At 32.3% G+C, this 6,549-nt stretch overlaps 1 long non-coding RNA gene across 4 annotated transcripts; it reads right to left on the bottom strand.

The window, feature by feature from the left end:
• Window positions 1–1,795: 1,795 nt before the first annotated feature.
• LOC143076865 (uncharacterized) lies at window positions 1,796–5,986 on the bottom strand. Of its 4 annotated transcripts, XR_012978815.1 has the most exons (3): window positions 4,588–5,986; window positions 4,307–4,348; window positions 1,796–3,733 (listed from the first exon to the last, which is right to left on the bottom strand). It is a non-coding gene; the product is annotated as an uncharacterized LOC143076865 (long non-coding RNA). The 4 variants fall into 4 exon arrangements; XR_012978814.1 differs by lacking the exon at window positions 4,307–4,348; XR_012978816.1 differs by lacking the exons at window positions 4,307–4,348; window positions 4,588–5,986 and adding an exon at window positions 4,447–4,575.
• Between the last annotated feature and the right edge of the window lie 563 nt (window positions 5,987–6,549).

The following is a 6,549-nucleotide window of genomic DNA, read 5'->3' as shown; positions in this document are numbered from 1 at the left end:
TTCAGTATATTTTTAAAAAATTCAGTTTTTTCGTCTAGACAGGTCAATTTCATGGCAAATGGGGAAAAATATGTGCTATTGGGATGTTTAAATTCTCAGAGTAACCTTTGTATAATATTCAAATGATTTATGCAGATGAAAATAACGTTTGATCATTTTGATGCGGCGTGATTTGGAGTTTTCGAAGAAATTCTTCTCAAAACGTTTCCAAGGTAATGTCGTCTGATATGAGCTGCGTCGGATATAAATCGACCTTATGCAAACGAATATTAGCCATTATCAATGCATCTACGAACTTATTTCAGTTTGACAAAGTCTGTATGCAAAATCTGTAACTGTATTGAAATCGAATTGTTGTAGAAACCATATCAAACAGACCAACATTCATCTTTCATATTGTATTTTGATGTTCCAAAACCAATCAAAGTTTTATACATGTACATGTTGATATGCACTTGCATAAGGTTGATTTTTATCCGAAGCAGCTCATATTATACTGATTTATCTTAAACTATTGAACTGACAATATTGGACACTATGTTTGAAATAACTAGTAAATCTAATAAAAAAAAAACAAGATTGCATGAAATTTATTTTAGATTTTTTTATAAGTGTAATACCACCGTAACCCGTCTTCTTGTTTAAAAGGGATCGAAAAAAAAACCTATTTACTATCACATTTGTGTCATTTCAATATTGCAAAAAACCTTATTTGAATCAATAGCATATGTCTTTAAAGCATTAAAGGATTTTTTTTTATCTGGTGCGACTATAAAAGGTTTTGGAAACTTTGATAACTAAAGTTTGTAAACAGGTAAAATGAGGTAAAACTTGGTTATGGTTATTATTTTTCTATACAAAGCAATGTAATGGTGTGCATGTTGTGTGTGACATTTCAACTCTAGTTCTCAACATGATTGTTGTGTTTACACTTTGGTGTTGACATGAATATCAATATAATGTGGTCATTTTTATAAATTTCCTGTTTACAAAACTTTAAAAAAAATAGGGATTTACTTATCTTAGGCATAGATTACCTTACCCGTATTTGGCACAACTTTTTGGAATTTTGGACCCTCAATGCTTTTCAACTTGTCCTTGTTTGGCTTTATACATATTTTGATATGAGCGTCACTGATGAGTCTTATGCAGACGAAACGCGCCTCTGGCGTACTAAATTATAATCCTGGTACCTTTGATAACTATTCAAACTTATCACGGCAACACATAGAACTTAACTAATATGTTATAAACTACGAAGATTCTATTTAATAGATATTGAAAGATGTGGTGTGAGTGCCAATGAGACAACTCTCCATACAAATAACAATTTAAAAAGTAAACCCTTATAGGTTAAAGTACGGCCTTCAACACGGAGCCTTGGCTCACACCGAACAACAAGCTATAAAGGGCCCCAAAATTACTAGTGTAAAACCATTCAAACGGGAAACAAACATATATGTATAAGTATATTTTGTGTTTCGTGTTTGTTATACCAATCAATCAACAGTAATTAAAAAAGCACAAATGGATAACTATGGACAGTGTATTATACAAAAAAATAATTTGAAAATATTCGACGGTTAAAATTATGAATTTCAATTGTCGTTTGCATTTGATAGATCTGCTGACAAATCATTTTATGTTTATTGATTACAATAAACAATAAAATAGATGTTTGCACATAAGTTTAATTGTGTTGATATATGATTTATGATATTAAAGTAAGACATTATTGAAATTTCATGCACTCAACTTCTACTTTGCTCGACAAAAAGGCCGTCCAATGAGTAAACGAGTTGATACTTTTATTTATTTCTAACATGATTATAATTTATATAGTCTTATTAACTCTGTTTTATCTATTACAGACAACAGATTTCGACCAACGAATAAACTATTTCCGTCACCGAAGTAATTAGGAATTTTTAATGTTGACACTGGTTTCAAATCACCATCAACCGACAGAACACGCACTGCTTTTGATTCACGTAAGAATACATATATTTTACCATCATCAAAACAAACGCCTTCTGGGGTGTCATTTAAATCGTATGTCCATTTGACGCGTGCATTTTGATTGAAACAAGAAATAAAACTGTTGGTTTTAGTTTCGATGCTAACTACTATATTCCCATTTGGAAGACAACATATGCTTTTTAGAGGCATGATAAAAGGATCTCCAAACTCGTTTGGTTCGCAAAGAAAATTTTCACTAAAATGTTTAAGAACATTTCCATCGACGTCGATGATGTCAATATGCGATGTTACACCACGTGACCAATCAAAGTTAACTCTTTTCTTTGAAGCACCACTGGGACTTGAATGACTAATGACTGCAAAAGTACAATCCGGCAACTGAGAGATACTAAAGTACGCATTTTCGGTTACTTTTTCGGATATAATACTCAAACTGTTATAAGTTGATAAACGGATAAGACGCGATTGCTTCCCAGGGGAAGTAACTAAGACATCGTCGTTTTCATGGATATTGGTGATGTCGTATATACCTTGAATCAGAACTTCATCAATGAATTGATTTTCAATAGTGTCTCTGAATCTTTGTACCTTAAAGTTTGCATTATCTATAGCAATAATGGAATGTCCATGAATAATTACACCTGTAAATCTTGCAGTTATTTTATTTTCTGATTCACTCGGATCACGTTGAATTGCTAGAAACGGGTCAAGTTCTAATGCACGAAGAGGTAAAACGTCTGATGAAAATTTGATGCGCTTGCTGCATACTGTGGCTTCTGTGTCCTCGAAGTCGACTGCATCAGCAGGAACAACATGAACCGTTCCTATCGGTTGATCAATCAGTGTTTCACATAAATTCAGAAACTTTTCGTTTAGTTCCAGTTTTAGCTCAATTGGATTATCTGATACCGCAAGTGAATAAAGCAGATCCGTATTTTTCTGCAGACTTTCCGGAATTTTTGACAACACAGTCAAAATGTCTTTAGTTGAAGTCATGGATTTTGATAATTCTACTTCATCACGGATTCGTTTTAAATCTTTAACAATTCCTTCTGTTCTTTTCTTCAATTCTTCTACGTTTGTAACGCTATCAACTTTGCTCAATATGTCTAAACATTTTCGATTTATCATTTTCTCAAAATCTTGAACAATTGTCTTCAATTTGTAAATAGTACTTCTTATCTGCTGCCTTGATTGCACCAATAATTGATCTTTGTCGATCTCTTTAAAGACAATATCCTGTCCGGTGATTATTAAATTTTCTATTTCGTCATACGCATCTCTCAATTTTTCCCTTGCTAAGTCGGCACAGTTTTTGAAATTTTTGCAATTACAATCGGTACTCCTATGATTCTCAACAGCACATTCGGAACAAATAATCTTATAACACCCAAAACAGAAAAAGTCACACACGTTTTGTTGGTGATCGGAACATAGTATACCATCTTTAGGTTTTGTTTCCGTTTTGGTATCACCTGAAATAGCCTGGAGTAGCAGTAGAGATAACTCGTCTGTTGGAAAGGAACTAGCCCATTGTTCTGCTGATAGGGTATAAGATGACGCTGTAATCTCTCGTCTATCAACAGGACACGAGAATTTGTTAAAACGTCTAGTTGATTCTATCAATTGGGTTAAACATTCAAAGCATATCGAATGGTCACATGGTAATAGTTTCGGATCTTTTAAAGTGTCCCGACATATAGGACAGGATAAATGATCAGATGTTATATTATCTGCTAGTCTTCTCTGCATTCTATAAAAGGAATACAAATCAATATGTTAATTTAGAAATACTCTCAGGCATAATATAGTAAGATCTGATGCTCTTACAATGTTGTAGAGAGTTTAGAGTTATTGCTAGACAATAACAAAACACAGATATTTCATACCAGTAGAATAACTTTTTAGAATCAAACATTTGTTAATGTTCATGGCCTGACGGAATATGTGTGAAATGTATGCCACTGGACGTAAACAACGTGTTTTGTGATTGGAATATCAATCATTTATCGAGTATAAAATAACGAATAAACAAAAGAGAAACTAAAAGAATGAAAAATAATCGGCCGCAATTAACTTTTTATTTTTACATTTAATTTAGAAAAAAAAGAGTGCCACGTCATTCCTGTGTAAACAGTTAGAGAAGATTTGGTATTGACAGTCTTTCTTGACAGACAAAGACAACACAGATGAAATTAAATATACTGTAAGAATTCGATACAGATTCGAAACCAATGACTTTTGTATTTTACTTTTTCATTAAAATTATTGCCAATATAATACACAGGAATACACACAACTATATAATGTCTTTTGATTTACTTACATTTTGCTCAATTACATTCAGGTAATGAGTATCACTCGAATTCTGTAGAATAAAAACTAAATTATATTATTTCTTTAAGGTAAAGATCAATTTCCAACAATGAAATATACAAAAAGTGTGTATTTTGATTTTATACTTACATTTTACTCTTTCAGCGTAAAGAACAGTGAGGAATCAAATAGAAATGTATAATGAAATTATTTCTTTAAGATTAAAATGAGCAACTTTTTACCTGAACATAGATACAATGTACATGCAATGCACTTTTAATATTTACTCACATTTTCAATGCAGAATCGAAACTAAGTATTGTTGAATATTGTTTAAATTTAGAAAAATCATATGATTATATGACGTACATATACCACTTAAACTATGACACCAGTATTGTGTTAACATGGTTAAAAAATATATACAAAGTTAGGAAGTTTTACTTCAGTGATTTAATTATGAACATAGGGAAATTTGCCAGTATATACAGTTTATACATGTATATTAAATAACGTTTTACGGATTGTTTTAATACGAATTATATGCTAATTCAATGTATGAGGAGAGACAATCCTTAATTAAAAATGTTGAAGTAATGACATTATGTTGTTAATTAATAACTCTGTTTACTACATATTTTGGTATTTATATTCATTCACTCATATGGTCTATGCATCAGGAATAAACATTTTAGTTTTTATTATAAAACAAGTTGTTGGCAAGATTTGGGTAATGTTCTGCTCATATATTGTATTATGATATGACACTAAAGTCCTAACGAGAGGAATTGTGCTTGATTTTCATATGCTGCAGACATAAGCTTTAACCGACGTTGTTTTTTTAGAAACACCTCCGGGTGCGGAATTTCCCCGCTGTGTCCATTTATTTGAGTTGTATGTCACATTTTGATAATCTTTATTTATCTTTCATTACATTTTACTGTCATTATTGAGGTTGTACTGTAGTTTAACATATACCCTCGGTATTTACCGTCTTTGGGTGGGTTAACTTTACGTTCGTTTCTAAAAAAATATACCCTTGAATGGAAAGTTCACACATGTGTATTTATACTATTAACATTCCCAAAACAGGCATGGTTTGTGAAACAGCTGTATTTACAAAGTGCGACCTACACAATTCGTTTTTCGTTGTTGTTGTTGAAATGTTTTCTTTTCTCTTCTCTTTTATTGGGGAGAGGAAAAGGGAGTTCGCACTCAACTTACACATTCTTTTGTGGTAGGGATCAGCAGCTGAGAAAATTATTAAAATTTTCATGTTTTCCAAATTCAGAAAACTGCATAAGCTTTCATTTATATTTTACAATTTATATTTTATTACCAACGCCATTTCATTGAGAGCATACATAGATTTGTCAAATTATATCTAACTTTAAGGCAGTTTAGAATGCTTGTTTAAATGCAGCGAACATGCGGGGAAATATGACAAAATCAGAAATCTTATAGTCAATCAAAGTTTCAAAACTCCATCTTAGATTATGAAGCATGGACATTACATATTCCAGCGTCTCACAATTACCACTGATAACTTCATAAGTGACATTAAAGTTTGTTTTGTTTGTAGTTTTTATTTATCTTAATCTTTTATTAATTTGTTTGACAAAAAGACTCAATTTTATTACGTCATTTCATTGAGAGCAAAAACAGATTTGTCACAAAATGGTCATTATTTATCAGACCATATATTTATTACACCCAGATGCGGCGGATATCTTATATATCTAATTAAATTAAATTGCTTGCGTATAGTGTGGTATTTAGAAAATAAGGATTTTACAGGGTGTACTACGTCGCTGCTAAACAAAGTGATAAGTTATTGATGTTCAGTCCGTCTGTATCTCCCCGCTCAGATTATAATAAAATTGCATATTACGGCTTTGCGACGTCTAATACGTTAACTCCGTCTTTTGACCGGACCATTTCAAGTCATCGTAAGGTTTGCTGGTGAAACAAGGCCAACAACTGTTTGTGTGCTTCCTTCCCTATGCCTATATAACCCTGCTCAGTCGCTATGTTATTCTCGTTTCACGGCCTTGAGACGAGAGCAGGCATTATCTGCGACGTCACAATGGTTTTCGTCGTATAGATATCGTAAAATATCAGCCGCTCGACACAATGTATAAAGCTCACTCGCTTATAGGTTTCACATTGTGCCTCGCGGCTGATGTTTAACGATATCAGTGTGTAGAAAATCCCATAATCTGTGCACTTATCATGAAACATAACAAATGTACT

The sequence above is a fragment of the Mytilus galloprovincialis genome, chromosome 5 (genome assembly GCF_965363235.1).
Source record: "Mytilus galloprovincialis chromosome 5, xbMytGall1.hap1.1, whole genome shotgun sequence".
NCBI classification, from domain to species: Eukaryota; Metazoa; Mollusca; class Bivalvia; order Mytilida; family Mytilidae; genus Mytilus; species Mytilus galloprovincialis.
The sequence above is the reverse complement of the archived record's forward strand: the minus strand, read 5'-3'. Positions and strand labels throughout refer to the sequence as shown.